General features: G+C 40.7%; 1 protein-coding gene across 12 annotated transcripts in view; it reads right to left on the reverse strand.

Moving 5' to 3' along the window:
* Positions 1 to 13,356, reverse strand: part of nrxn2a (neurexin 2a) — a 117,448-nt gene extending 104,092 nt beyond the window's left edge. For 6 of the 12 annotated variants that reach the window (XM_030100565.1, XM_030100563.1, XM_030100567.1 and 3 more), the window contains exon 1: positions 12,959 to 13,356. The gene's annotated coding sequence lies outside the window, so the exon portion shown is untranslated. The remainder of the gene's footprint in view (positions 1 to 12,958) is intronic. The other 6 variants (XM_030100569.1, XM_030100568.1, XM_030100574.1 and 3 more) reach the window with 1 other exon arrangement.
* Between the last annotated feature and the right edge of the window lie 12,085 nt (positions 13,357 to 25,441).

Consider the following 25,441-nt stretch of genomic DNA (forward strand, 5'->3'; position numbering starts at 1 on the left):
TACAGCACAGCTACAAGGACAGCACCCGCCCTCCACCCTGCAGCACCCAGGACGAAGCCACAGAAGGTTGCTCAGCTGTGTGGGATCACTCTAACAAGCTGCTACCTCAGTCTGGCCCAGCTGAAGCTTTTCACGCTGTTTGCTAGGCGCCTATAAAAGCGACCTCAGTGAGCCGTTGTCGCGGGGTTTTGGGTTGGAATAAATTCCCCCAGTGTTAGCCCATGCCTGTGACTCCTCGCTGAATCACTATCAGCCTTGATAAGTTTTCTTCAACATAAGATTTGGGCAGCACGAAAATTCAGCTGCTTATTTTCTCATTTCCATGCGGGTTCTTTTAAAATGTAACACTTTATGGTGACAAATGTGGAACATCTATATTTAAAAAAAAAAAAAAAAATTACCAAAAGCACCTGCATTTTTATGCTCCAGGCAAATACAGACATTTTTAATAGCACATTCACACTCTTCATATTTATTTCACTGAGCACATTTCCACACGGCAAGGCCGTAAGCTGCTGCATGAGAATAAAATTATTTAAACCTAATTCAGCTGTCGCATCACCAGTAAAAGTAGAGAAAAATGTAAAATGACTTTCACATTACGCGAGGGTTAGAAATATTGACACCAGCACTGTAAAGCAACAACGAGGGAGGCTGAATAATTAAGGTTTCAGTTCTCTGCAGAGACATCAACTAAAACCAGAAACTGGGTGCAAAATTAAAAAAAAAAAAAAAAATGTTATGTACTCGAAATGTCTAACAGTGACGAAACTCCCAATAAAACTCAGGATTTAGAAAACACATCAGATTTGCCAACATGAAAGCCAAAAATAAGCCAAAAATAAAAGCCAGGCTTCATTTAAAACATAAAAGGCAACAAACAACGAGTACGTGTACGCACGCCGCTGCCTGACCACGGAAAGCCACGAACCCTGAACGTGATGGGGAGCACTCTTCCTTTGACACGCAGCTCAGGTCAGTGTGTACTGTCATAACAAAATAAAAAGCCTCCAAATGTGCAAAATGGCTCTGTGAGCTGCATTTAGACACTACGGTATTAAATACTAATAGCAGGATGCTAACCTGCTCGCCGTGACAGCCCTAACACCGTGAAGGATGCAGGTATAACAGCCGATCTCACGTTGAAGGAGACACAAAGACGGATGGCGCTGTCGGAGCTGGACGAATTCAAATTTTCACAGGATGATGGAGATGAAATCTTACTGGGACAACAAAGTGACTGTAATGTCCTCAAAGTCCTGGTAAATCAATAACGGTGACATCTTACTCAAAACCGCATTAAAAGAGCCAGGAAAACAACCAAATCTGTAAAAACGACGTCCTCAGTGTCAGATGTCCACATTTATATGGCAATTTATCCAAGCTGTTGTTGAAACGGTTCCGTTTTATGTTTTATTTTTTTCACATTTTCTTTCTCCCAGCCACTTAAATTGCGGTAATATATTAAGTTATATTGCGGCTCTTCTGATAAGAGTAATCTGTGTTAATGCATCACTCTGTCTACCTTGACTCACCCTTGTTCCTACTGTTAATGGCCGGTCTGGTTCCTTTCAAAGGTCAGTTTGAAGTAATTTGCAATATTTGCAGTCAGTCCAGGTTGTTTGTCTTGTGCGGAGGGTAGTAATTTGACGCGGATGTTGTTTGTTTACCCAATCCTTTCCTCTCTTTTTCCTTCTTTCGTCTGCAGGAGTCCTTTGGAGCTGCGTCCACATCTCTTAACGATAAAAAAAAAAAAAAACAAGCTGTCTGAATACATTTGTAAGATCATTTGCCTCTTTGTTTGAAGCACACTTGTGTTTGAAAGTAGCAGATGATCATACCTGCTAAAGTGACATTTTATCTAATATGACTCGACAATAAAGCCTGTTAGTTTTGGACCGTGTTTGGGGGATTTCGTCGGGGTTTGTTTGTTTGACATTGTCTCTTAGGTTCAATAAATCTTGATAAATCGTGTTTATGGAGTTCACCCTCCTAAGTGGAAGGACAATATATGGCAGACTGAAGGCAGATTTGTTTTTAACAACGCACAGAATACTCGCTGTTTCGAAGCTGGAGCAAGCTAACTGCTTGAAGCTATTATCTTAAAGAAGAGGGGAATCGTTCCTGAGCATTATTTATTTGTTTTAAATTTTCTATACTGGTTCATCCTATTTAGGGTAGAATTGGGTTGGCGCCAATCCAAGCCTGCAATTAGCTTTATATTTGTACGTATACGCTCCTTGATTGTGCTTTTTGGACATACAGAAATCCGAAGGGGCAAGGACGAGTGTGGGAAAAAAAAAAAAAAAAAACAAGAAGACAATGCAACTGTAGTATGAGAGTTGAGGGGACAATTCCAAGTGGACGCCTCATCCCTCGATACTTTGTAAATAACAGGCTTAAATGTAACAGCTTGATACACTCATTAAAGGGACACCAGTCCTCTCATCCAGCCATGCACAAAAAGGCTAATAAGCGTATTTAAACATATATTTGACGGTCAAATGCTCAGGAGATGCTCATTTTCCATGTATTGGATGCAACTGAGAGCAAACACCCTCTCCTTTTAATTTGGTGTCATCCAATTATCAGGTCCAGTGATAGTTTTCCTCTCAGCAGTGCGCATTAAACACTAAGGTGATGCTCCCTTTGCGTCATATGTCACCTTTTGTCACTGAGCCTCTGCTGTACGGCGGGATTCAGCCGGTGCCGCTAACATGTAAGGGAAGCACGATTATGTGGTACAAGATGTAATTGGAACATTTTGATGTTGTTTCGTGCTTTCTCGGGGCATCTGTGTTGTCGCTCCAGTCTCTCGATGCTCGGAGTGAGATCCGTATTTTTTTTTTTCTTCTTTTCCACAGCGCATGATAGTGTCCCAACTTCAAATGTATGTCATGCAGCAAACAACACTTTCTCTTCCTCTCGCAGCTTTATGAATCTTACATTTTATTCCTTCTACTTTTGCTCACTACTCAGGTCTTTTTTTGGAGGCACTTCATTGGAATAGCTCAATTTTTGATGATGGGTATGCACTTGTCTATAGTGGTTGATGTAACTTGAAACTTTAATTACTCATAGATGACATCCAGTATTTATTTATTTTTTCTTGAGAATGCATCTTTCCTGGCAGGTGCAGCACAGGAGATGACTGAGTTGTTCTATCAGTGGTGATAGATTGGTTATTCCGTTTTTACTCTTGTGTCGCATCAATATTACAGTACGAAGATTTTGCAGCTGGCCATTGTTTCTTATCAAGCGGGAAATAAAATACCCAGTGCAAGCTGCTTTGTCTGCTCAACAAAACGGATTCCTCTTTCTAAAATGACCAACAGGGTCGAGATTCTGAACCTTGATACTTCTGATTGCTGCATCGTGTGTCAAAACCTGAAAATTGGACATTTGTGGATCAGATGCATTGATCTGCTGCTATGTCAGGTCACATGTGTGCAGGGCTTTTAATATTCAATTACAAAAAAAGCTCTGGAATTACTGGAGGAAAACATTATCACCACATATAACTACAAATATTGTGGAGTCATTGTATGCATTCTAAGGTGGGACATAAAAAATTAATGCATTTCTATTTAATAAAATTTATTCAAGAACACAGTGAACTGTATTCATTTATGCAAACCATACTTCTCATAAATCCTTATGCTGGAAGTGCTGGGTCGTATTTGCTTTGATAGTGAGAATGTAATTTTTATGGCCCTCACGATGATCAAAGTTGCCCATCCCTGATAAGGTATTTCATAAAAGAGGGAGTGTTTGCATGGCTGCTTGTGATAACATAATATCTAAAAGGAAAGTCTGACATTTTAGAAAACATATGAGATTGATGAGACTCGCAGCATAGCGTGCATGAAGCTGCAGGCTGCAGGGGCTCAGAATATTGGCAGAGCAAAAAGACTGAGGAAGAAGAAAGAGGCAATTTTATGGTCAACAACAGTTTTCCAGAGTCATCACAGGGTGACGGACCACTGGTCCACACTAATAAATAGTTTGCAAAATAAGATTTTCTTCCTTTACTTTTTTTTTTTTTTTTTACGAATTTTGTGCTGGAGAGGTGCTGATAGGCGGACTTTGTAAACTTTAGTCAACTGTGTCGACTTATTTCCAGGCTTTGTGCAAAGATAAATTAGCTGTCTAGGAGGAGGGTTAATATTTACTATAAAGGCATCAGAGTGCCATTAATTATCTTTTCTTATTCACTGTAAGACAGCAGATAAGTAGATCTTTTCTCTTTGACTATGCTGTGAACTCTTTTCATGCTGCTGTATTAGGACTCTGGTCTTCTCTGTTAACTTAAAACAACCTTCAAGAACACCTTATTTCTATTTCTCAAGGTGCTGGCACCTATTTTAATCATAATCAAACAAGTGGTATCATTTGGCAGCTACAGTAATATTTTTCAGACCGTGTACAGCCTTTTTGTGTGTGTGTGTGTGTGTGTGTGTGTGTGTGTGTGTGTGTGTGTGTGTGTGTGTGTCCTCTACCCGCTTGCGTTTGTGGAATGTTTTTACTTCAGCTGTGATGTAAAGAGATATAATCACCACCCTCGTCAACATCTGCATCAGCACCACCATCACCCATGCTATCAGGCATACAGTCTTCATCATCAACAAAGCCATCATTATCCTCATCTTCATCATCCACTTGATCCTCATCTTGACCAATAACTCACAGCCCCGCATCAGCTGCTACCCTGCTGACTTATAGGTTGCATAATTTGAAGAGATGTATAAAAATGCGATATTTGTAGCTGCAGCCTCGACACACAGCATGCTGCACATGTTTGCATTCGGCTTGAAAGTAGGCTTTAAATATTCAACAATCACGTAGGGCTTCGAAACCTTTCCTGACAATGCCATGCTTTTATATCTCTTGAAAAAATGGTCAAATTGCTGGTGGAACTCCGACGGAGCAAGGCACAAAGAGGGGAAAGCCGTGTTTTACCTTCACCTGTGGATTTAAGTGTGATAAATATGAGCAGATAGGATCTTGTGGCTTGAACCACACACGGGCAGAACAACCAATTTAAAGTACCTATTTACTTCCACGGTGTAGGCCATACACACTGAGAGCATGTCAACAGAACAGACTATTCCATTTTCTCTGTAGTATAAAGCACCCTAACAGCTGACATTTTCACAAACCAGCAAGCCAGGTAATTAGGTAACTAGCTACAAGCATAAACACGGTGCACAGTATTCTCATTAAGCGAACATAAATGTACTGTAGGCGTAGTCGGGATGAAATGCATGCACATCTGCTTGCTACGTAGCTATATAACTGTAATACCATTCAAAATGCTTTTTTCTTTTCTTTTTTTTTTTTTTTTTTTTTTCCAGTGATGTTATTTGGTTGGATTCCCGCAGCAGAAAGGAGAGAGAAAAAAAAAGAAAGATTTAAATGACAAGACAGCCGGCTTCATCCAGCTTATTCACTTGCACGCTGCAAATGAGGCTGCATCGCCGTCTCTGTCCTATCCAGCCGGATCAGAGCAGAGCACCACCCGCATCACACGCCGGGGTGAAGGTGTATGATGGGCCCGGCATTAAATCATTAGACAGGTTTTTGACGAGTCGTGTTCGCCATCAAGTCCAAATTCTTTCACTTGTATTTCAGTGTTTTAGGGAAAAAAGTGATTATATGCAGAACACCAACTGAAGTATTTGTATGAGCCTTTTTTTTTTTTTTTCCAAGAAAAGCCTGAATTTCTCTGTTTGCCGCCCACTCCACTCTGTTTCAGCACATAATGACATGAGTGATATGTGTGGACGAGCAAAGGATGGCGTGGAGCGCCATTTAGTCAGACGCTGTCAATCTCACACAGGTAAGCTGAAGTAGGAACGAGTGAGAAAATCTTTTAGTTTGGCCTCACGAATGCATTTGATATTCTGATGACACAGTGTGATCTCACAGTCCCGATGTTTTAGGAAAATGCCTCTTGTCTGAGTGAGTGCTCAGTCCTGCATAAGAACAATGCAGGGGCTGCATTGATGAGGGCGCGTTACTTCAGATTCCTGCCAGGCATGAAATTCAGGACGCTTGAGTGACAGCTCTATAAAGTTGAAGGAATTGACATCAAAATGGAGCAAAACAGTCACCAAAAAACAGTTCGACCTCATTTTGCCGCTCTCAATATTTCTTATTGAATAGACTGCAGGGTAGCTGTAAAAAGAACTAATACATGAAAAAAACCTGATAGCTTTGTGTTGCTCAGACTGAGGTATATCCTTGTGGACAAAGCTTTTGGACTGACAGACAAATCCACCGTCACACCTACGAAGCTATAATGCCATCTGATAATGTAAATCTTTGTCATCAAACACGATCAGAGCAGATTATCTTGTTATTGTTGCTAACGAACGGTAATGCGGAAAAAGAGTGGGAAAAGCTAAATATTGACCGCGCTTATTGAGTTATCCTCATGCGCTAACTCCTCACCGGGAGATACCAACACGGCTTCTGAAAGACGAACTGAACCAGCTGCACGCATAAAAAGCTGTATGGCTGCGTCGCCTTTTTAAAAATTCAATCTGTCAAAACATCCAAAAGCAATAAAGAGAAAATGCAGATATCAGAGATCAATGAAGCTCTACTGTTATGGTGGAAACTTCATAAATTTGCTCATCTTTCTCATTTCCTCTTCAGCACCCTGGATATGCAAATGCTCTAAAAGACAACTATCACGAAAGCAGCGCCAGTGATTTTTATAACAAATGACAGGCCTTCCTTCACAACTCTCAAAGAAGACTTAAATTGCTGTTGGGATTCCGTCTTCTTGTACGACGCAACGTATCGATGCACGCGCTATAAATTATTTCCTCATGAAGACAACATCTGAAATATATATATATACACAAAAAATTTAATGAGACAACCAGTCCCTCCTGTGCTTCAGTGACATTACCACGAGCCATCATTCAGCACCGCTCTTGCTTGTGGAGCTCACTCATTTATACAGTATACTAATGATGGAAATGTTTGCCCTTGAAATCTCAGTTAATAAGCAGCTATGTAATGACATCCATGATTAGATCATCCAGTGCTGTCACATCTCATCCTGAGGAGGATGCCACCAGACAAAACGGAGAGTGGGAGCAAGCACAGATCCTACTCACTGATTCTTTTCTTTCCACACATGTGCAGACACACGCACGCACGCACACACACACACAACATGCACACGCTCCTCTTCGGCTGCTATGCAAAAGAACAGCCTGGGTTAATCTTGGGTAACAGCTTCTTGGCCGGGATCAGACAGCTTCACTAAGACCCAATGAATGCTGACATTGATATGGCATGGAGCCTTCTCGTACAGGTAGGACGCATGAGACAAACGCCTTTATAGACAAAGCAGCCTCAGGCAAGGATAAGATTGATTTTGCAATGCAGCATTAGATGAGATTTCCGATGCATACTATAACAAATTAGCATGAATCTGTTCCCCTTGAGAGATGCCTGATGACACAGTCTGAATTGAAATAAACGAGTGTCCCGGTGTTTACCACACCAGGCCTCATGCTGCAGTCCGTTGGCCATCTGAGTGTGACAGGCCCAGTTCAAGCACGACAGAAATCAGCGTGATGGATGGACAGTCAGGCAGCTGCTAAAAACCTTCTGATTCGCGACTGGCCTGCTGCTCACTGGTCAGTGCATCGCATAAACAGCCCATTGGCCTTAATATGACAAGATAAGACAGGAAAAAAACCGAACCGTCGTCATTCTACTCTTTTAGCCTCAAGTCTGAGTGCAGTTTTACAACGGCTAGCAAAGGTTTTCTGCTCAAATCTTTCCGAAGCACAAGCTTCGTCTCATTGTGAGATCTCCCATGCCACCCATGAGAGAGCATTGAGGATATTAGGTTGAAAAGATAAATGCTTCTGCCACTGAAAGCAACAGCTAGAATGAAAGAGAAAGATTCATTGACTGATCTGCAACTAAGATAGTGTAAGACCTCGGCAGCCCTGTCAGAAGTCCCTGGCAACAGATCTGATGCAAGTTCAATCAAAACATTTCAAGTGGCCCAACAGTCGTCGGGATTTCTTTCAAAAAGTTTTTTTTTTTATTTTAACTTACTGACCACTGAGGTGATGTAGATTATACTTATTATCAGGCTGACAAGCGACCAAGGTGAATGTTTGACCTTCTTCGTGCCACTGGTATTTTTTCCTTTTTCGTTTTTTTTTTTTTTTTTGTGCAACAAACTGGCTTCTAGACACGTTTCTTTAAAGCTGGCACTGATGTAGTGTAAAAAGGAGCCAACTCTGGTACAGTCATGAATAATACAGTCGATCCAGCCTGTTGTTAGACTTGTGATCTATCTTATTTCTTGACATTCATTACTGAAGCATTTGGGAATGCCAAAACCAAATATAGAACATGCAAAACCCAAATATCCCACTGTTACGCAATATATCAACGGACAGAACTGTGAGAGGGTACTTTGAAAACGACTTGTTCTTTACAGTCGATACGACTCACAGAACCGGGACTCCATGATGATGAAAACACACACGGTCTACAACAGGATATCAGAGCACAGCTGAAACGCCGCACAATATACATCCCAAGATGAAACGCAGATTAAAAATTTCACACTAACTAGAGCACACTGAGTCGTTTCTATTCTTTCCCGCTTCTAAAGTTTCCTCATCAGGATTGTGGGGTAGATTTGGGCCTTGTTACACTGCCGTCTTTTCAGCACTGTAACTGCATAATGTATACCCTGACAGGGTGATATTGTGTTTTATATCTCTAAGGGCACTGATTATGCTGCCTGGGCACATTTTGGTTAACAGTGCAGCTTCAGCTTCCCCTTTTCCATGCTGTCACACGGTACCAGCGATGAATGAGCTGAAATACTTACATTTGCAATGTAATGCAACCCCACTGGATGTGCACAAGACACCTGAATGGAGCAGAAAGACAAAGCTGCTTTCTTTTAACTGCGGGGGCTCATATCTTAAGTTGAGCAGTAAATGCTTATTATAAATACCACCTTCCAGGGCTTTTATCTGTACTCAAAGAACTTCCCATTTCTTTTGGTTATATTACAACAGAAACCTGCAGAGTATAACGTGATCACGGACATCCACGTTATCTTTTTTTCCCTGCTCTTTACTATTAATGGTCTGCAAGGAAATCCAAGGAAAGGGATGACTAAAAACTGAGGAAGCAACATAAAAAGGTATTTCATTCCAAATGTTATCAACATCTTTTTTGTTAAATTGCAGAAAAATACCAATAGATGGACAACAGTGTCTCATCAATTAGAGCTGCACTGTGAAGAAAAAAATATGAAATAAAGAAATCTTCTACTCATTTTTTTCCTGAAAATGGTAAAAAAAAAAAAAAAAAGGTTTAATTTTTAAGTTACTATTAATTTCTGTCTGACAGCCTTTTACAAGTTAAAATCACAAAGAAGCACATAAATGTATTTCATTCATCACAGCCCCCCCGATAACGGCTCTTGCTGAAATGTGATCCAGTGTATTTTTGTCATGCACATATTTAATAAATTACAGCCGAGCATTTTGAAAAAGAGAAAAAAAAAAAAAACATTTTTGTCACAGTGTCTCTCAGTGTGACAGCCACCAATGTACCAACCTTTGCTGAATCCTGAGAGGCATTCTGCTTAGGGAAAATTACAGACCACCTTCCATCCCAATCCACCTACTGTACCACCTGTGGTGAAAATAACTGGCAATTTCACTGTCTATTATTTCACAGATGTATAACAAGACCAATCAAGCTTTCTAAATCAGTTGCAACTGCATAAGTAGTTTTTTTTTCTGATTATTTCTCTTTTGGATATTTTAATGTCCACATCTGGACCTTGATACCTTTTTACAAGCCAGTAGCTACTCATAAAAAACAAACGGCACAATGACCCAGATTGTAAGTTAGCCGACAGTACGCTGCTGGTGTCATAACTCCGACTGCACGACTTCTGGCAACATGACTGGGATTGTGTGCAGGATCTTTGTGTTATTTGAGCATTACCGCCTCAGCCTCTGAGTAAAGTTCGTCAGAAATAATGTACAAATAATTAAATAAAACAAACTCGCCAAAAGGTGTAGGGAGACAAAGATCTCCACAGTGACCTTTTTTTGTCTTCACCATCCAGGGACATAATCCCTGTTTGGCTGTGCAGCTGGCATGCAACTGAGTCACGCGTCAGCCCTGATTAGAAGCAGCAGTGGTCCGCGGGCCCCGTTCCTCTGCCAGAGCCAGGAGTGGAAAAGGCCAGGGCCACCACTTTCAGTCTGTGGATATGACCTTGATGGGGTATGATAGAGAGGAAGCGACACGATTCGCAATGCCACACAATATCTGTAACCTTCCACTTCCCCAGTATGCACGCTGAAGCTATTGAGCTCTGACACACATACATTCTCTCACACATAAACACACACACACACACACACACACACACTCCATGTCAACTGTGCCCTCTTGTTATTTCAAGCAGTCTCCTCCTTCACGTCATACAGACATCCATCTCTCTTTGTATATCTGCTGGGAGCTTTCTGCCTGATATCTTAATTGTACGTTTCTTGTTCACACATAGCAGCTTCCTCATTAATGCAAAAAGTCAAATCAGCTTTAACTAATAATGGCTCAAACGTGTTGAAACATTAAGCTCCATGTGGGCTACAAAGTACTACACAGTACAATACTGTTACAAGCTATAAAAATATATCTTTGATTTTTTTTTTTTAATGTTGACTATTTGTTATATGTTTGTTGTTGTTGTAACTGCAGTGACACCATTTTCTTTTTTTATATCGCTAACTCTTTCCAGCCCCTTAAATCTCATTGGAAGCAGCAACGGAGACAGATGTCTTGTGAGTCAGATCATAGCGACACGAGTGTGGTAAAGATGGCACCCAAGTCACCAAAAATACCAAATGATGAGCGAGAGCCTGGCAATTACGCGCCCTGTGTCACAACAGAGCTGATAAGTAATGAAAATAAACATGGAAATTGTACTGTGTGCCGCAAACATCAAGGAGGCACGTCAAAGGGATAGTAAAATGCAACCTAACAAATACAAAACAACCCAAAAAAAAAAAAAAGGCAAGAGTGTGACACACCCTGCTGTTTTATTGCTGCCTCAAAATATAATCATAAAAACACTCGAACAAAAAAGTCGTGCTCAGCATTGCAGGAGCTCATGTTTAGAGGATTGCAAGCCATGATTCTGTTGATATTAGTACAGCTCTCATCAAAACGGGGCCTGCTCTCTCTCTCTCTCCCTCTAGATCCTTTTTTTTTTTTCTGACATGCAACATTCATCCACAGGTGAGATGCCAGAAGCTCGCCTGCAACACCATTTAAATGGAGCTGGTCACCTATTTCAGGTGAACATGAAATCCGAGCTAGTGCTCCTCTAACCTGTTATGTTAATGCTTAAATTTCAGCTCCTCTGTTCAGGAAACTCGGTAACAAAATGTGTCGGATTACAGTTGGAGCAGAATTTGCAAAGCAAATACGTTTTGCAGGAGGTGCAGGTAGGGCAGCAGACTCCCGTGAGTTGTGCAGCAGTGTGGCTCCAAATCTTGGGCACCTCCCATCTTCTTCCTTCTTTGATAAATTAATCTAATTATTGGGGAGGAATATCATGCTGTGACCCAGACTCGTTGCCATTTCAAGTGACAGCCCTGCAGACGCGCGCTCAAAAGAGAGAACAAAACACATCCTTGGATGGAATTACAATATTAAAAGCCCACACTATGCCAGTTCCTTCAATCCTGTGCACAATAGATGATGATAAAGTGAACTGTCTCTGTTCATTCATTTGAAATATGCACGGTTGTAAATGAGTGTGGGGGATTTACTGACACTTCCATTTCTTTGAAAAGCATTCGGTATTTTTAGGTGCAGGCTGTAATTTGAACATCATCTCCTCAGTGGTCAAGCCTCCTTAATTGGTGCTACCTAATCTGCTGTATGGAGGCAGCAGCAGCTTCCTAAGGGGATATAGATACCCGGGCTGAAGGCGTTAAGAAACACCACCTTATCTCACAGGTAAAAAATAAAACCCTCTAATGTTCACAACTTTCCTGCCTTCATTTGGAGCAGGATTTTGGAGCTGACAGCAGTGGCTCCCTTTGTTGCAAATGATGTGGCGGCTCCTTGACTCAACTCCTGCTCCCCCCCTCGCTTTCTGTCTGTCTCTCTCCTTCCCCTATCTTTAAACTGGCCAGTCCTCTGGCACCGAACATGAAATCTCTCTCAATAATAAATAGGCTACCTCAAGCATTTCAGAGACAAGGGCCCTGCATGCAGCATGCCTCAAAGACCACCTTAACTTCACTTTTATATATATTTATATAAAAAATTAATAGCCTGGCAGCCCGGCGTGTGGCATCTCGAGAACAATCAAACAATAGATTGTGCTGCTGGTTTTTCCATATTTCCCGTGGAGCCGCAGCAGTCTTTATTCACAGGGAAAGAGCCCGACCACAGGGCATGTCTTCCGGCACGCAATTAAGCGACCTCATCCGCAGCCGCGTTGAATTTGGAAAAAAAAAGCATACATACACCTCTCCTCTCCTCCACCTCCACCCACCTCAACTGGCTGTAAACACCGCTGGCGGGGGGGGGGGAAGAAATACGGGGCTGCAAATATGGAAAACCTCTGTCCACATAGAGTGAAATATGTGAAAGAAGCTTTAAAGAAGTGCCAGTAATTGGAGAGCAGCGGCGGCGGCGGCGGAGGCAGCAGCAGCGCAGCATCCACCGAAACGAAACACAAACAATCCCGGACCACTGACATTGAAGAGAGAATTAAAAAAAAAAAAGACATACAGGCACGGGGTTTTTTTTTCTTTTTCTTTTTTTTTTTTTATCCTGTGGTTTTTCTACCGCAGCACGCTGATAAAGCCCATTCCCCTCCGTCCGTAAGGTCGTCCGTGTGTAGGAGGTGCGCGGTGTCATTTACCTGAGCATCATCCGGCGATCCGACACATGGAGACAAGGGAGGGCGAGATTATTCCAGCCAGGCAAACAGCAAGCACAAAAGAGAAGGAGAGAAGGAGGGAGAGACGGAAAGGAGGAGAGGAGAGCGAGAGTGAGAGAGGTGGGGAGGGAGGGAGGGAGGGAGAGAAAAAAAAATTCCTAAATTGAGCAGAGATGAATGCGGCAGATGAATATGCGACCTCTGTCTTGAGAAAGGAGGCTCTTCTTATCTGTAGCCGCGGCTGTGTCGATGGAGGCGAGCGGAAAGGGAAGCCCGGAGCTTCTGAGCTCAGACAAAGATGCTTTCTCTCCTCCGCCGCACCGAGGGCAGCAGCGGCAGCGGCAGCAGCAAGGCAGCACAGCCCTCTTCCCCCGACACTTGACGGTAATAGTTTGGTAGGTAGCTTCTCCGGGTTGAGGGCGCGGTCAGCCGCCGCTGACCAATCCCGCTCCCCGGCGAACTCACTGCCGCGTTGCCACGAAGGATTAAACGGCGTTTAGCCGCGGAGAGGTAATCAAACAGCCTTTAATTCCCCATCTCGAGCATGATATTGGAAGGAGCATCTCCACACAGGAGTCATGTTTAAGGAGGTGGTTCAGTAGCACCCCCCCCCCCCCATCCCCACTTAAGCAGTTCAACCAGTTGATTGTGTCCAAACCCTCCTCTTCACACAAAATACCAGTTTCCTCAATGCAAAGAAAATCACTTCCCCAGTTTAAAATGAGATTTTGATTCTCGCTCTTCCTGCTAAACTCCCACTCTTTGTTGCAGGTTTATGCTGGGAGAAAACCCCTGCATGCACAGGCAGAACATGCAAACTCCAAAAAGCTCAACTCACAACTATGCAGGCTGTTCCCTCAGTGGACATTTCTTGTTGTTGTCATTGTATTTTTACCATATAACTATGTAAATTCACCCATGTTGTTTTAAGGATTTAAAAATGCATACTTTTGCATATAATATCAATGTATCAGCTGTTTTTGTGTTTGCAAATTGAAAGATGGATGGATGTGTTTGTAAAGACGGATGATCAGGGGATGTCCAAACCACCACCTTGTTTTCAATAATTTTTCATAGAACTTCTCTCAGAAAGTGTTTTCATTGCTTTGATAAGACACTCATATTGATAGCAAATGTCACAATCTACATCAAGGTATATATATATATATATATATATATATATATATATATATACATATATTAAAAAAATAGAAACATATACTCTATTTTTAAATGAGAAATCATCAATTTATCATTTACCACCCACTTACCGTCCTTCAGTGAGTCACGAGCCGATGTGAACTGTTTGGATCCAGTGGAAAAACATGTAAACTGTAATTGTAAGGTCTGTGTTGTGTAATGGCCCCCAGGGTTACACATGGAGAGACCTTAAGTGCTGCAGCCGCTCCAGAGTTCCCCCTGTCACATTAATGCCAGGGAAAAGGAGACGAGGGGATTCTGAGATTATGAATAGTATGAGTTCAAACTTTAATTAAATTTTTGTTGGGAATTTGCGATTAAATTGATACAAGAAGGCCAGCAGAGTGTGAAATGGAGGAGAGAGAGAAAAAAACCCATCAATATTAGTGTATTAACAAATGCAAAAGCAGTCTAACAATATTCATAATTATTTATATATTTAATTTATTTCTACACTCTAACCTCTTTGCAGAGGGTGGACGGGGACCTGTTTGGCACAAATGGTCTGAAAAGCGACAAGGGAAAGTCTGGGGAACCAGCACAAGCGTAATGAGAAAGCACAATGCACACATTTCCATATTGATTGAACTGTATTTCATTTTGGTTTTCATCAATAAAGTTGAACTCACTAAGCAGGGATTCAGTATTAATTGTGTGGCCAAGGTTTTTAAATGTAGTAGTGCGAAATTCAGCTCAGAGATAAGATAAATTTAATCCAAGGGGCTACAGATGCAGAGGATAATGTTTATTATTGAAACATGGGAGACACACAGTAAAAGGAAGGAAATAAACCGAGATTCACACTGGAAATTGAAAAGGAAATGAAAATAATAAACAGGAAGAACGTTTGCATCGTAAACACAATCCCATATTTCTGTAGAACATCTATGTTTAGCCTTGTGTTTTCTCAGCGATGTGAAATCTAATGACGCTGCTTTTCCATGTTGGATAAGTGTCAAAGGAACCAAATAGCTTGAGATTAGTTTAATTTTTGCAGCAAAAGACTGCAAGCTTACCAGGAAACACCTTAAACCTATCATCTTTTAAAACCCTGCTTTCATATTCCCTATCCTGTACGGGGTCCGTGCATCATGCGGTGAAGTCAGCGTCAGTTATTTGACTTATCAGTGACGGTCGACTCGCCCATGCAAACCTCTAAAAGCCTGTTAAGGTGAGCCAGTGTGGGGCTAAGCCTTCCTTGTGAGACAGATAGAATCAAAGCAATCTTGAATCTGAGGATGACGAATGAATAATGAATGTTTTGAAATGTTTTTTTTCCTGTGAAACAATTCAGCTTGAGTGAGTAAATGGGGTTGAATACTTTTATGGCTATATTTCAGAGCCCTGACTGCTAAGAGTTTACGCTACACCAGTCTTTATAATTTAACACCTGTGGGAATTTAGCAATGCATTATCATGTTGATAAGAATGAAGAGGCAGTTTCTGAGTGGGGCTATGAATGAAAGCACTTTAAGTATGTAGTATTTCATCGGTATTTTGTAGCGCAAGTATATGAGAGCTGTCGTAAAATGTTGTTTTCTTGTTTAATATCACAGTTGCAACTAACATTCCCAACAAAACTTTGTTGTATTGAAGTATAACATTAACGAACCTGATAATCCAGAAATCCAACCAAAAAGTTCAGTTAAGTGTTTGGAGTTTTTATTATAGTTACGTCTTGAAATAATCTTATTGTTAGTCAAGCTCTGCCCCAGAAATTAAAAGGAAAACACTGAAGGTCCCCTGAACCGCAGATGTTCCTGCCATGGGAGGCTTTTAAAAATGGAAGCTATTTTTTTTTTTTTGATAAACTTCATTATTGTGACAATTTTACAATGAAGTATCCTCCTCATCAAAACAAGTTTACAAAAATTATGTGATACTTCTTTGTAGTTATTTGCATGTTCAATTAAAGCCTTTATCCATATTTTATTTTACCAAAACACATACTCATCTTTGCACCAAATGATCTCCTGATATGAACATATGTGGTGTTTTTACTTACCGCACACCTAGCCAAACACTTTTTTTTGGACTTCTTTTTGATGTATGTGTGTGTTTTAGCGATCTGTCTATTGCAATTATTGATTTTCATTTTGGTGTAAGGCTGAGCGAAGCTCTGTGGCCTCACTGAGGAAATGGAGGTGCTCATCTGCTGTGCAGAGAGATACAATTGCAATAAAATATTAAGCAATATCTATATCATGAGAAAGCCCCAAGGACTTAAGGAAGGCGTGTGCGCTATTGAACCTGCTTTCTGGGATTTAGCTGCAAACGATAAGTTACTCTGTTTTTGACAAAAGAACAGCTTTACACAATATTCCTGTGCAGTGTTTTTTTTTTTTTTTTTTTTTTTTTAGAATAATTCAATTCTATTCACATAGGAAAAAATCTCGACTGAAGTCCACGTTAAATAGTTAAACCAGTACATCAAAAGCAACCTGTTCAAGCAGTTTCTTCAGTGAAATTAGGCAGAGAACAAGTTGAAGTGAACAAAAAATAATAGTGAGCAATAATAGTCTTGAAATTGTTCTAACTAAAAGCTACACGTCATTGCCGTCTGTAATAGACTGGCGTAATGGATGACCATGAATGACATATTGATTTGTAATTGGTCAGTATGTTATTAGTGACTTTGGGTTTTGGATTAAGTGTCATGATTAAGGTATCACTCCCCTGATAACTGTGTTGTAACTACATTATGACCACTCACTTCACACGCTCTATTGATGTGATTATATGGGAACATGACATATCGTAGACGAAGACAGAAAATCAATCGGCCTTTTCGCAGAAGACGCAGTGACAAGTCGCAGTTGGAAATTCATAGGTATGAATAATAAAATGAATGGTGGCTGGATTGTGTCTGGCAGCTTCATTTGAGGAGACTGGTATTTGAATGTTGGCTCACCGGCTGTAGCTCACTGTCCAAGCCATTGTGAATTCATTAGTAATATCTGAGATTTCAAGGCCCCCAAAACAATCCGCTTTGAAAATATATTACTGATTGCAGAACAAAGACATTTTTGAACATTTAGGGATTGTCAAAAGGTGCCGGTTTTATTAGTATAGATTTCCCTAATGAAATATTTGGTGAAACGCTACAGGGCTAATCTGTTCTTCCAAAGTTCTGGCAGCTAGATTTTCAATTTGGATTGGCAAGGAATTTAGCAATGAATGCTAAATACTTAGTCTTTCGATGCACCAGCTTGTGGTACAAAGTTGTAGTTTCAGTTTTCAGTTTTGAGAAATGACAAACTGAGCAAGGCCCAAGACCTGGGCTCCGCAAAATAAAGCCAAAAACAGTAAAAGGCTAAATGTTGTCACGAGCATTATAAAAGATTCAACATGTTAGTTTGGCTCCAGAAAAAAATGACCAGGTGAAAAAGCAGTAAAATAGACTCTTTTGGTCATAAAGGTTAAAAACCCGTCGCCTCAATACCCAACTGCTCCTCAGCAGAGACCAAGATCCACTGTGCATTCAATGCATGTGAAAAAATAAACCTTTGTTCTCTGGAGGGGAAAAAAAGAAAACTAAACAAAAAAAACAAGCCTCTCAGTAAAAATGTGGATTCATTCTGATTGCATCAGTTTAGCATGTTTACCATTAAGCGCAGCTTCATCTTAGTCTTGCTCCTCTTGAATCACAGTCTGTAAACATTTGGCAGTCGAGGCGATCAGTTATTACTGTTGGGAGAGAAATGATGTTCCTTTCTGTGGGATTTCAGCTGCTCAACAGTCAAAGGTTTTCTTTGGCACAGACTGAGTTTTATTATAATTCAAATGTTGGGATTGTCTTGCTGAAATTAGGAAAGTGTTCTGTGAAAGAGGGGCTGTCTGGATCGAGGCAGGCGCTGTCCCAATTCTTCAATATTCTTCTCAGTTTTAGAAGCAACATTTCTGACTCACCATTGGATGATCCCTCTTCTGGAAACCTAACTTTGATTCATCTGACCACAAATCAGTTTAATATCGTGTGAACATGTGATTTGTCATTTTTGCAAACTGTGTTCACAAACAGCCATTTCTGGAAGTGTTTCTGAGACCTTGCAGTGGTTTTCCATGTAAAATCATGCCTGTTCTTAACGCAGTGTTGCCCGAAACATCTCATATGGCATCTTTGTCTAACTGGGAAATAAAATCTAAGTTTATGAGGTTATGGAAACCATTGCTGTCATTTGAGTGCCACACATGGTCCCAAACTTTTTGGAATAGGCTTGAAAAAATATTAAACAATTTTTTTACAGAGCTCATATTCAACCCATGAAACAAACCTTTGTCGAAAAATAATCAACATTGTGTTGTGTATTGTGTTGCGTTTCAAACGTCCCACCCACAGCATCACATCCCACCACTATGATTATTATTAACTGGAAAAGCTCACATTGATTCAAATCCAAATCATCAATTTAATGCAAAAAAAAAAAAAATGGCTTGATCTAAACCTTTTAACTTAAGTGGAGCATGCATTTAATTGTAAGCAGTTTCACATTGAAAAACACTCACGAATGTGGAATTTGAACCATCCAACATTTTATAATCGAGATGCTCAAAGGAAGGCCGGTCCCATTTTCTCTTTTGCTCTTGAACAGTCCAGAACATTGTCAGTCAGAGAAGGACATCTGTAACATTTTCAAGCTTCAAATGAAGAATGTAATCCTCGTAATTCACCTGTACTGGTGAACTATGAGATAACGTTAACCCTAATTCTGTGATTAATCATGTTTCAAGTGTTGACCACTCTCTATTAATTAATCGTGATTATTGCAATTAAAACTAACAGCACACACACACACACACACACACACACACACACACACACACACACACACACACAAACACGTATATACATATTAGACTTCAGTTTCCTGCTTTTCTGCATCTGCAAAGCAACAATTCACTGCAATAACAATAAAGTTGTATGTAATCTAATATGCAAATCAGAGAAAATCCAGCGTACACCACACACACACAAAGTGAAAAACATTTTTGGGGGGGGATTTAATATATCCTGCCATCCTGCCTCGGGCCTCACATTGAGTACAGCCGGCTCTGAGCTCCCGCCCTGTGCGACCCTGAGTGTAGTGGTTAGCAGTCTTTCCTTATTGCTAGAAGACTCAGGGGACTTTCTGTGTGGAATTTGCATGATCTCCTCTCTTTTTGCATGCATGTGTTCTTGCAAGGGTGCTTTGGTTTCCTTCCAAAATGTGCATATGAGGCTAACTGGTGACTCTAAATTGCTGTCTGTCTCTCTGGGATTGCCCGGCAGTGGACCGATGGCCTGTCCAGCACCCTGCGACCCGAAGCAGTAAGAAGATAGACGCATAAATGTAGAAGAAAGCAGCTTCTCGCATTTTGAGTTTAAAACGCAGAATATTTGATTCCCCGTCGTCCAAAACCTCCGATAACTTGCTCCTGTGGTTTATGTGTGTGGCTTTAAATTAGCGTTGCTTTTTCATAAATCTGTGGGTACAGACCAGAAAAGATGAAAAGAAGGATCCAGGAAAAATCAAAGCAGCAGAGGCTGAAATGAGCTGATTTTTGTCAACAGTGGGCTGATCTAAGAAAGCTGAAAGTAAGCCACACACTGCTGAATACTACCCTTAAATCTTCCACCAACTTGCACTTCAGTGGATCCGTGGAAGACATTAAACATCTGCTTTTACAAGCTACCTCCTCATAAACAGCAAACTCAATCCCATGTGTGACATTGGTGGAGTTCCCCTTTAATTAATCAATACGTCCCTGTGTGTTAATTACCAATGTATTTAATTAGCTCGCTCCCTGTAGGTGCGGCAGCCAGTCCTCTCCTCTCCGCTCACTGCAGCGGCGGCCTGCTGGTTCTCGTGGTGAGGTTTCCATATTTACCACCAGGTGACAGTATTCCTTCTGTTGTGTGTGGGCCTCACGCTGACAAGTTCACAGACAGGCAAAAATAAAGCGTCTGACCTGAGGAGAACGCGCCGAACATGCTCAACGTCCCCGCGAAGCGTGAGGATCCCTCCTGTGGTACACCAAATGCAAATCAGATGATTGGTATTCTACAAACACAGCAGCGCTTTTTACTCTACACAACAGACATACTTAGTGGGGATGCAATTAAACGCCTTTTTCAACCATCAGAGATAAAGCCACACACACACACACACACTCACACACACAAACTAATAACACTTATCTTGCCTGTCACCATTCAAAATCATTGTAGGGAAACTGGAGATAAATGATTTCATGGGGAATAGAAATTAATTGAGTAAGTTAAGATTTTACAGTTTAGTACAACATGTTTTTAAAGTACGCGGCTTAATTAGATTCAGCGTGTCCTCCTGAAAGGGACTGAGGCCTGCAAACAATTGCCGCTCGCCGCCTCGAGTGAAGAAATGATCGTGCGCCAAAGCAGTAGGTGTAATACCTTAAGTCCTTAACTTTTGGTGAGATGTAAACAAAGATGCTCTCTCGCCTCAGGCAAAGAAGAGGGAACAGCTTTCCAAGCAGGCGGCGTGTAACAATGTTGAAGTCAATGTGTGAATGAGGCAAAGAGAGCGAACAAAGAGGAACTACAGCCAGATCAACAAGCTTTTCAGATCTGCTTATTTGGCTGCTTTGCAGCAAAGTTGGGTACAGGAGGTGGTTGTTTTTGAGAGCAAAAAGCCAGCAACACAGAAGAGAGAAAAACTGTGACAGCGTAATGCGCTGTGCTGCCCATTAGTCATATAATATTCCTGTATCGGTGTATAGAACAAACGCAATCTCCGGTCAACTCAACCACACAAAACCCCTTCTCACAAGAGTCTGACAAGTCTCTCCCTTTTCTTTTCTTTTGTATTCAGTGTAGCTAATCCCTTAACTCCCCAGTCCAACCATTGTGAAAATTAATAATTACTTCCTTTCTTCACCTCGGAAAGGCTTAATTCATTTGCCGACGAATGAGGGGCTGAAGGAGGATGAGAGGTGGCGGTGCGGGTGTGGAGAAAGCATCAATTGAAAACTCGAATGCTTGTGAAAGGTTGCGGAGCAACATGACGTTGAGGTGAGAGACATAGATTGCACCTGCAAACATAGCATATTATTTTCTTTGGCAGCTTTCAGATATGTTTGCGGCTGTGTGAGGTGAGGTTTCACTGTAATGTCAGCTTCATATTTGGGAAAGAGCAAAGGGAGGTCAGAATTTCATGTTAGCAAAACAACAACAAAAGAAGAAAAATGAAATACCAGAGCTGAGCTGAGCCCGTGTCACCAAAACATCAGTATAAATTAAAGACAAATTCCTAACATCTATTAAACTATACAATAAAACACATGTTAATTTTTGGAGGATCACAGTTTGATAGGGTACATTTAAAAGAATTAAACTCATTTGTCTTACTGATCAAATGAAACTGGAGTCATAGATAACTTCTGAAAAGACTGCAGGGACAAGCTAACGCCACACGCAGAAAATGAAGAGATTATTTGATGCTTTATTTTGGAAAATTGCCGTAATAAGCTGGAACATGGGCCTGGTTCAGTGGCAAGATTGTCACAACAATTTCATTTGTTGTTGAAAATTTGCCTCCACATCAAGAATAATGTTTTTTCACTCTCCATCAGGCAGTGCGTTCATTCAGTTCGGTCTTGAAATGCTTGATGTACCATTTGACAGAACAGCCAGTAGACATGTAAGAACATAATTTGCTCATCATAATGGACAAATCAGGGGCACGCCAGCTTCAATCTCTGTCATCTGCTGTGTGATGGTTCCTCTGTTCTGGGGGTCATTTGGCATGCATGAACATTAAAAGGAATATAACAGGAAATGGTCTTGATGGCATTTATGCGCTGTTGCAAGTTCTAAAAATTCTTCAAATGATGCAGAAACTGCCATGAAGCACTGCCAAGTACTTCAACTACCACCTACAATTTGATTTCTATTTAGTTGCTGTCTGACTGCTATGCCATTTGACAGCACCATCTTTTGTTTTTTGTTGTTTTTTGTTTTTTTTTTCCTTTTTTCGCATCTTGCCCAATAGCATGACACGGGGGAACGGCGAGAAAGACAAGATAATTTTATTCTCAATACTTTTCCTGTCAGCATTTATTTAAAGTACTGTCCAATCCAGCGCATCTTGACACCTAAGTAAGAGTCACTCTTTCATCCCAGCTTTTAACCAATTTCAGCCCAACAGCAGAACTCCTCCTGTTACAAGATAATGATAATCATGCTGTACTACGTCCCACAGAGAAGAGCTGCTCGGCAAACACCACTTTCCCCCTTATGCTGTGGTCCAGCTAATAGCAATACGCTACTGTTGTCTGCTGGCTCTTGCTGACATGAACAAGATATGCCTTTCAAATATCATGGCCTTTGGGACTGGGTCAGGGTTACTATTTATAGAAGGTCAGGACTTTATGACAGTTTAGCTCGCTGGAGTGGTAACTGAAAATAGAGAGGGCTTTAGTTGCAGCGCTGCAGCTGATTTTCGTGCCTGTTGTTGCTTGGGGGCTCTCACACAGATGTGATCCTACACACATAAACTAGATCACTGGTTCATAGCAGTTTACGGCACCACCATGTGCAGTAGTTATGAATTGATACAGTGGCATGAAAATGTTTGATGCTGCAGAGTTGCTGTTTTGGGAGTCAGAAAAGGCCAAGTGAGACCTGATCCAGCGTCTCCAGGGTAAACTGCTGTAACTGCACCACTGTTAAAGCAACTTAGAAATATAGTGTCAGCCAACAGTAAGATTGTTTGCTTTTTCTTTTGCTTAATATTTCAGCAATTACAAATAGGAAAAAAAGAAAATGACATGCTTTATAATGATAAAGCAATGTGCCAGCAATACTGACAAATGCGTGAGCTACAAGAGCCGATTAGAATAATGTGTGTTTATACACAATAAGGAAAAAAAAAATGATGGATTACAGCATCAGATATGAAAGTCCACAACACAAAGTGAGAGATCTTCTGCCACAATGTATAATTTTCTCTCTGTACAAGCAAAATTATTCAAACAATTAAAAACTTAATCAAGTATCTGTTTTCTTGCAGGCGTTAAATTAGTGCATATCGCATTATGCACTTAGACCTCAAACTGATGTAACTTTATGAAATGCGGCCCATAATGCATCGGGGAAACAAGACAAATACCATCATGAATGAAAGATCTGTCTCACACACACACACACACACACACACACACACACACACACACACACACACACACACAATAGAAACTTGGATCTTTCAGCTTCATCATAAGAAATTACGCAAATTATGGATCGACTTGTGAAACAAATAAAATCTCAAACTATTTTCTGGATTTAAAGAAAATTACTTTTTTTTTTTGGCCAGACTGTGCACAAAACAGCACTTTACAAGAGAGCCTTCCTTTTTTCAAACACAAACAGGAAGTGTTGCCACAATGATTACATTTGTAACTTGATCACTCCTTAATTTACCTGCATCTGTAGACATTCAGTGGCGTGTTGCTCAGAGACAGTCATGCAGCTATGATGTTGCATCAGTCAAATCAATTAAATTATCCAACAGTCTGGACACCCTGAACTCCAACAGACCCCCCCCCCCCCCCCCACCAACCTAACCTAACCCTAACCCTAACCCTAACATAGTGGGTTATAAAGCATTGTGATCATTCATGAGTGTTTATAATGTGTTATACCAGGTGCTTCAAATAAAGAGTTACCAGTCTTTCAAATAGGAAACTGCTGATTGACAGTTTGCAGAAATGTTTGTGCAAGTTAGGTTATTGAGAGCATTTCTCAGTCAACCTTTCTCCTTCTGGTTTTTTTGCCTCCTTCTTCTCTTTCTTGGGGTTTCAAAGTCGACCACAAACCACCTTTAAAGGAATTTACCGCCACCTGCTGGGTTGGAGTGTGCGACTTCAGGAATTTACTCATATTCAGAAGAGAATTTTAAAAAACTGTTTTTCGACACAACAAATGTGTATCCTGTAGGTATATACTTAATTGAACCGTGGCTGGTTCTTCTCCATCTCTAATAAACCTTTTTACTCTGTTCACTTATTATATCAACCACACTAATTGATTCCTATTAATTTTGTGTGTTTGTTCATAATTATAATAATTACAACATAAGAGCATCATACTCTGAAAATAAACACGTAATATAGTTTAACCCAACCATTCACAGGGAGTAAGTCAGATGTAAAAGGTTGAGTTAATGTTTGCTTTTAATAATAAATAATTAAGAACAAGGTTTTTCTAAGAGAAGGGACCAATAAAAAAAAAAAAATGTAAAAAAGACTATCACTTAAAACCAAACACAACAATGCTGGTGATAGGCAGATTCTTTAAAGTAATGTTGAGCAGTTGTGAATGTTGGTGTGATGCAAACAAGGAAGTTCAATATTCAGACAAAATGTGCCTCTCAGTGTGAGATACGACATGAGAACATGAGTCAAATGCCAGAGACTTGGCAGCACTCCTCACATGCACCGCTGCGCTCTATTGTTTTTAACCCTTTCCAGGAATGTAGCCAAAACATGATCAGTTGCTTCATACAGAACCATTTGAATTTATGATGTTCAAGCTGAAGTGAGGCTTTTCACTGATGACGAATGTCTTGACAGTGATGTAAAAGAAAATTGCAATAATAGCAAAACTGAATCATTTCTTTCATTTTTCTTGGTCTTCCACTCTGACAAACTCAACCACAAACAGTTAGGTGGATTGAATGACGCTGAACACCTTGGTTCATTTACCATGTAAACGCTGTCATGGTGTGTTTAAGGCAAACAAAAAACAAAGTAGTTCCGAGTAATATTTAGAACACGTTTTCTGACAGGGAAGGGGCCGATAGTTAAAGAGAAGGGTGGAGAATCCTGGTCCTCTCAGGCCACAGCCTTGCATGTTTTTGATGCTCCCCCGCTCCAGCACGCCGGAATTCAAGGAATGGCTCATGATGACGCTCTGCAGAAAACCTGAGAAGAGCCAACCATTACTATAAGGTGCGTTACTGGGAAGACATTAAAACCGGGCAGGAATGCCACCTTATAGCACCAAGATTCCCAGTTTAATCTAAAAACAAACAAACAAAAAAAAAAAACAACAACACTGTGTTCATATTACTGTTAAAAGTGTGTGTTTTTCAGTTTTGTGGGCTGGAATCATGAAACATCTTCGATGAGACGATAAAGGGAAGAACTACGACAGACCTCTTTAAAAAGAGTTATACGAGGATCATGCAGATGAGCAGGGGTTCAGTTGAAGGCTTGCGTTACATATTTATTTTTGGTCGGCTCATA

The sequence above is a fragment of the Salarias fasciatus genome, chromosome 10, assembly GCF_902148845.1.
Source record: "Salarias fasciatus chromosome 10, fSalaFa1.1, whole genome shotgun sequence".
Lineage (NCBI taxonomy): Eukaryota > Metazoa > Chordata > Actinopteri > Blenniiformes > Blenniidae > Salarias > Salarias fasciatus.